Source organism: Plecotus auritus (assembly GCF_963455305.1).
Source record: "Plecotus auritus genome assembly, chromosome: 2".
Classification (NCBI taxonomy): domain Eukaryota; kingdom Metazoa; phylum Chordata; class Mammalia; order Chiroptera; family Vespertilionidae; genus Plecotus; species Plecotus auritus.
In genome coordinates this window covers 10,045,655-10,052,119 of record NC_137771.1, presented here as the reverse complement: position 1 = coordinate 10,052,119, position 6,465 = coordinate 10,045,655, and positions in this window count along the sequence as shown.

Here is a 6,465-nt window from a genome sequence, read left to right as displayed (position 1 = left end):
CATGAGCTTTCTGTTCAATGAACTTGCTGTTCAACAGAAGTGACGGCAGTGGGCACCCGGGTCTTGTTCTGATCCTAGGAGGGTAGTTTCAACATTCCATCATTAAGTATGATTTGTGATGCGGGTTTCTTGTAGATCAGTGGATCTCCAAGTCTAGCAGCACCAGAGTTACCTGGAGGGCTTATTAAAAAGCAGAAAGTGCACAGCCGGCATGACTCAGTGGTTGAGTGTCGACCTATGAACCAGAAGGTCAGGGTTCAATTCCCGGTCAGGGCACATGCCCGGGTTATGGGCTCAATCCCTAGTGTGAGACATGCAGAAAGCAGCCGATCAATGATTGTCTCTCATCATTGATGTTTCTATCTCTCTCTCCCTCTCCATTCCTCTCTGATATCAATAAAAATATATTTAAAAAAACAACAACAACCAGAAAGCTGCTGCCCCCGACTGCTCCCGGCCCGAGTTTCTGGTTCAGTAGGTCCTGGTGAGACCTGAGGCGTTTCATTTCAGACAAGTTCCCAGGCAAGGCGGATGCTGCGGGTCAGGAACCACCCTCCGAGAGCCACTATTGTAGATGTTCTTCGTCAGGATAAAGAAGTTCCTTTCTATTCTTAGCTTACGCTTTAAGGTTATAAATAGAAATTTTATCAACTGTTTTTTTTTCCCTGATTTATTGAGTTGATTGTGTAAATTGTTGTGTTTTGTTTTTGACCTATTAATCTATTGAACTGATTTTCTAGGGTGAAACTTGCATTCCTGGGAATCTATTTAGTTTGATCTGACGTGGTATAATCTGACATGGTATCCTTTTGGAATTCAGTTTGCTGAGAGCTTTGCTTAGGATTTTGTATGCATGGACTCCTTGCTGTGTCCGTGGGTTTCCTTTCCCACGCTGTTCTTGACAAGTACAGTACCTAGCTCAGCTTAAGTTATTAAAAATGGAAGCTATTGTAGCTACTATTATTCCTTTATAATTGCACTCACCAGGCCATGTTGCCTTGCCTGTTTGCCAGCCCCGCTTCTCTACTCCTCCGTGAGCCTCCTCACGTCAGGGTCCATGGCTGCTCACTCCCGGCTGGAGCGCCAGAATCTCTCCCTGAGCCGGACCCAGGGCCGGAGTACTTGTGCCGAATCCCATAGGTGTGAGTATTCCATAGCTGTCTCCGAGACAGTGACTAAGGCACCAGCGCTGTGGGGACCGGGAAGGAGAGAAAGTGAAGAAATGAACATGAGCTGGGGGCGTACTGTCTGCCAGGCACTAGTCTAGTTCTCAACAGTCCGGGAAGGTGCGCATCGTTCACATTTTACAGATGAGCACACGGGGGCTGGACCCCAGGAAATCTCTCATCGAACTCGCTGCTGCGAGGTCGTTGAGGACACTGACCACTCCGTGTCCTTTCATACCGGCTCATGTGTGGTCGGAATCGTCCGGCAGGCTGCCTTCCCTCTGACCAGGAGGATGACATGGCTAATTCTGGTTCCCTTCTGTGCAGGGGCTGCTGGGAAGCTCAGATCCTAATTCTGATCTTAACCACATTGATTCTCAGGGTCAGAGGTGTCTGTCCTATCCCCCGGCCCATCTTTTCTAGATTTTCCCTGCTTTGGTGTCTTTACTTTGCTATAATTTTTAATCACCAGCCGGCTGACTTTTTATAAGTGCCCTTTTTATAAGTGGCCTCAAATCCCTTGAGGATTGTGTCAAGTGAATAAAAAATAAATAAAAAATACAGAACTATAATGACTGAGCTGTCCAGTATCTTCTTGGGTGGTGTTATCACATAAAAACGCATTTCTGAGCGATGCCCATCCCCGCCCCGCTCAGGTCCCTGCTTGCCGGAGCCCTGGGAACTGCCTGGGGCAGCTATCATTTCTGTGATTGGGACGTTCCAGATTAATATAATTAACACGGAGAGGCAGTTTCTCAGGATGCCGAGACTCCTTTAAAGACCCAAGAATGGTTCAAAGAAGAAACTCGCTTTCCTGTTGGCCTTCAACTCTTCAGAGACAGGGTTGCTTCAGAGAGAGGCTTAGCGGTGGTTTCTTTTCAGCTGGGTCACGGCAGACACTCTACTGAGTGCCCGCAGTGACAGTGCCCACCCTGGGTGCTCCGGGTGTGCGTTCCTTTCTAGGAATTCCAAGGGTGACTCCTGTCCCTGCCTCCTAGGAGCAACCATCCTTTTTTTTTTTTTTTTTTTTAATATATTTTATTGATTTTTTTACAGAGAGGAAGGGAGAGGGATAGAGAGTTAGAAACATTGCTGAGAGAGAAACATCAATCAGTTTCCTCCTGCACACCCCCCACTGGGGATGTGCCTGCAACGAAGGTACATGCCCTTGACCGGAATTGAACCTGGGACCCCTGAGTCCGCAGGCCGACGCTCTATCCACTGAGCCAAACCGGTTAGGGCTGCATTTGTCTTGGAGCAACCATCCTTATCCTCGTCACCATCACAAGAAAATGCTGGGGACCGGGAGATCAAGGTCTGGGGGCCCAGAATGGGGGTGATTCACTTTGAGGAATGGGAGCCCCGCCCCTCGCTTACCCTGGGCCTGGTGGAAATCTGCCCACTGCTTGTTTGAGCTTCAGGTCGTAGGGGAGTGGCGGCCACTGGCACATCATTCTGGACGAACGGGAGACACCACAGCCCTCCCCCCAGTGGGTGGAAAGTGCTCAGACCTGTTGGCCAATCAAGGCTTTGCTGTAGGCAGACTTCTCATTAAAAGTGTATCAGAAACTTCAACTTTAAAAAATGTTTATCATTAGCCCTGGCTGGTTTGGCTCAGTGGTTCGAGCATTGGCCCTCGAACAGAAGGGTCTCGGATTCGATTTCCAGTCCAGGGCACATACCTTGGCCGCAGGTTCAATGCTTCTCTCTCACGTCGATGCTTCTCTCTCCCTTTCTCTTTCTCTCCCTCTCTCTCTTCCTCTCCCTCCTCCCTCCCTTCCACTCTCTCTCTCTAAAGTTCAATGGAAAAAATATCCCCGGGTGAGGATTAAAAAAATGCTTATTATCAGGAAAAAGTGTGCAACAGACTCTTTGGATGGCCGTCAGAAAACCAAGGCTTCAGAGCTCAGCACACGCTGGTGGCCTGGGTACATCAGACGTACTCAGTAAACATCTAATGCATGAAATGAGAACGTGCTTGGGGGTCGGCTCCTGGTTCCTTTCCCACCTGCAGACTCTCACTCCTGGGCCCCAGGCAGGTCCAGGGAGACAGATGAACCTCAACCTACTTCCACATGGACACATCAGCTGCTTCCTCGCCACAAACAGGCAGCAGGAAAGCCAGACACCCACCCACACACCTTCCTCCGCCACCAGGCCTTTCAGGAGGGCCTTGTCTGCTCCCCCTGCAGACTCACTAATCTCTCTCCAGATAACCCTGCTGACGTGGCTCTCGGTCTGCGGGCGAGCCCCAGAACCGCAGCCGGAGTGGGCCTGGGAGTGGGGCGAGGAGCAGGCAGAGAGGGACCTGCAGGGCTTGGGCCAGCGCTGTGTGCCCGCAGCTAGGACTCTAGTTCCCTGAAGGTGGGACAACCTGAAATGAATAGAAATGCAAGTTGAGCCGAAAACTAAAGGCTGGGACCTGCGATGCCTCCTCCATGAAAGAGACCTTTTCTCTGGCCTCTCTCTCTCCTCTGGGTTTGGAGTGGCTGGCTGAGACTCATTTAAAGACCCAGACAAGGACCGCATTTCCCAGAGCCCCTTGCACCCACATGTGACCACGGAGTTCTCATGGTCGCTGATTCTAGATAGAGAGGAGTGTTACTAGGGAGGGGGAGGGGCAGGGATGCTTAGGAGGACAATGTGGCGGGGGGGGGGGGGGGGGTCACTGATGCTGTATCCAGACAGAGTCTCTGAGAGCGGGGTCCTGACCCTGCTCGTTTTATAAACCTTCCAGGTGGTTCTCATACGCAGATGGGCTAAGAACCACTGGAGTGGCTGGTTAAGAAGCCAGGCTGTGAAGGTCACCTGTCTAAGCTCAAACCTGTCTCCCCACTTAACCGCTCTGTGGCCCGGGCAAGTTCCTTCATTTCTCTGCGCCTCGGTCTCCTCATCTGTAATGTGAGGGGAGTAATGGTAAGTGCCCATTAGCCTGTTGTGATGAGCAGAGGAGATGATGTATGTCGTGTGTGACGTGTCCAGCACATGCCCGGCACGTGGCGCACACCCACCGTCATTACGCAGCAGGGGCTGTGGGATGACATTGACTTTGAAGTGACGGTTTTCACAGGCTCCGTGTGTCATCCAGAATTCCTTTCCTGCCATCTGCCCTGAGCCCTAGCCGCCCCAGCCTGACGCCCCCACCCTCCGGGGCCGCCGGCCAAGGTGTAGGAGACCAGCGTTGGGCAACCTCCGTCCAAGGCCCTGCAGTTACCTATTCCTAATTCTGAATAAAGTGTGAGTCAGGCAGGCCCAGTGCCACCCACAGCTGTAAATCTCATAAGAAAGACGGGCCTTCGCTTCCTGTCTGGGCCGGAGCCTCCTCCCTGATTCATCTCTTAAAGATAAGACCAGCAGGACACGATCTAAAAGTTGCTGTGACAGTCTTCCCTTCTTTCCCTTCCACATCTGACCTCTGGATCTCAAAGGACCTTTGTCCCCGATTAGAAAGCAGGAATTGGGAATTTATCTGAAGAGCAGTGGCTAGAGGAGGGTCTGGGGGATGTTACATAGCAATAGTCATCATTTACTGAGCACTTACTCAAGTGCCAGGCACTTAAATCATGTCACTAATCATGTCACTTAAGTCCCATGCAAGCTCTGTGGGGCAGGCACAATGATGCCCACTTCGCAGAGAAGAAAACTGAGGCTCGGAGAGGGTAAGTAAGTGCACAGCTGAGAGTACCAGTTCCGCGTGGGATCATTGGACTCTGAGGCACATGGCCTTTCCATTGTGCCATGTTGCTTCACCTAGAGCCTGTGGTGTATGGGCAGAGTGCCTGGACATGGTCGAGCCCATCCTGCCCATCCCAGGGCCAACTGTTCTTATTGTCCTGTCCTGCCTGATGGGGAGTTTTAAGGCGATTGGGATGGTGATGACAGAGGCAGTGATTTCCTGGGGCTTGGTAGCAAGCTCACTGGCCTTTTAGGGGCTCCTGAGGCCTCCCCAAGGGCAGGAAGGGGATGTTGCTCAGGGCCCGCAGCAGGTTGCCCCATGCTCCACACACATCGGCTTCCCCCATTGCCACACTCACAGTGCAACCTTCCGGCCACAGCCCCGCCCCTAGCCCTGCCATGCTCACTGGGTCCTGCAGCCTAGCATCTGACCCCTGGGCTTGCACTGATGTGTCCATGCCAGCCCTAACCCATCCTGCGGCCAAGGCAGAGCAATCTCATAGTCTTCCTAAAACCTGGGCTTCGCTGCCCCAAATTCTTCGGGGGCCAGGCAAGCACATGCTTCAGCTGCAGGCAACTGTTCTTAAACTGTTCTTACTGTCCTGTTCTAATCCCAGAGAAGGGCCAAAATTAGACGCAAACCGTTTGTGCTTCTGTAGGTTTATTAGCCAGTGATGGAAACACAGCTGGACCCATACAGAACACATGTGTAACTGACACACATCTGGAGAAAACCACCCGCTCTCTCTCCCTCTCCCCCTGCACTCAGAGGGTTCATTCCCAGAGCTGGCTCTATGGGTTGGACCCCTGTCAGCCCCTTCTGAGGCATAGCAGGGCTAAATCCTGCCGGGGGTGTCCCCGCCTGCAGAGCGAGGTCGCAGGGCCAAAAAAGCACCTATGCGTTATGAAGGATGTTTCACCCCTGCACCCAGAGTCTTCCCAATCTCCAGGAATCCCCCAGGTACTTTCATCTCCAAGAAATTCCAGGAGGTTTTTGCACAAAGTCAGATTTCTGGATGGCAGATGATGGGGGGTTTATAAAGCTAAGGGACAACTATCATTTCTTCAACCCACGCCTAGAGCACCTGCTACGAGAAAGCTCACGTTGGGCACTGGGCGGGGTAGAGTTCAAGGTCTGGTCAGGGGCTTGGCCGTTGGAGGGATGGTCCCCCCTCAAGCGAAGTGGGCCCCCAGCTCCTTCTCTGCGGGTGAGGCTGTGGGCGGAATCTCTCCTCTGGGGAAGAACTGACTTTGGGGCCGGTCCCTTGCAGAGAGAGAGGCAATCAGGCCAGAGCGGAATCATGGGTCCTCCCTCCATCGGACACACAGGCCAAAGGGCAGGTGAGACGCATGGATGTTTCTAGACCCCAAAGAGGATGTGGCTCCACGGGAAGGCTTTGGGGGTGGGGATGTGTGGCCGAGTCCCCATGGGCCGCGTTGATCTGCATGAGAGGCCACAAGACATGAGGTCCCCCTTGGAAGGCCAGGAGGCATCCAGCCTGAGAACCAAATGGGCTGCTGGTGAGGCGTGAACACTTGCAGGAAAACGGCTTCGGAGAGGGGCGGGTCACGCGGGTCACGCTCGGCATTCCAGCTGGACACCTGGGGTCTCCTGACGCTTCCT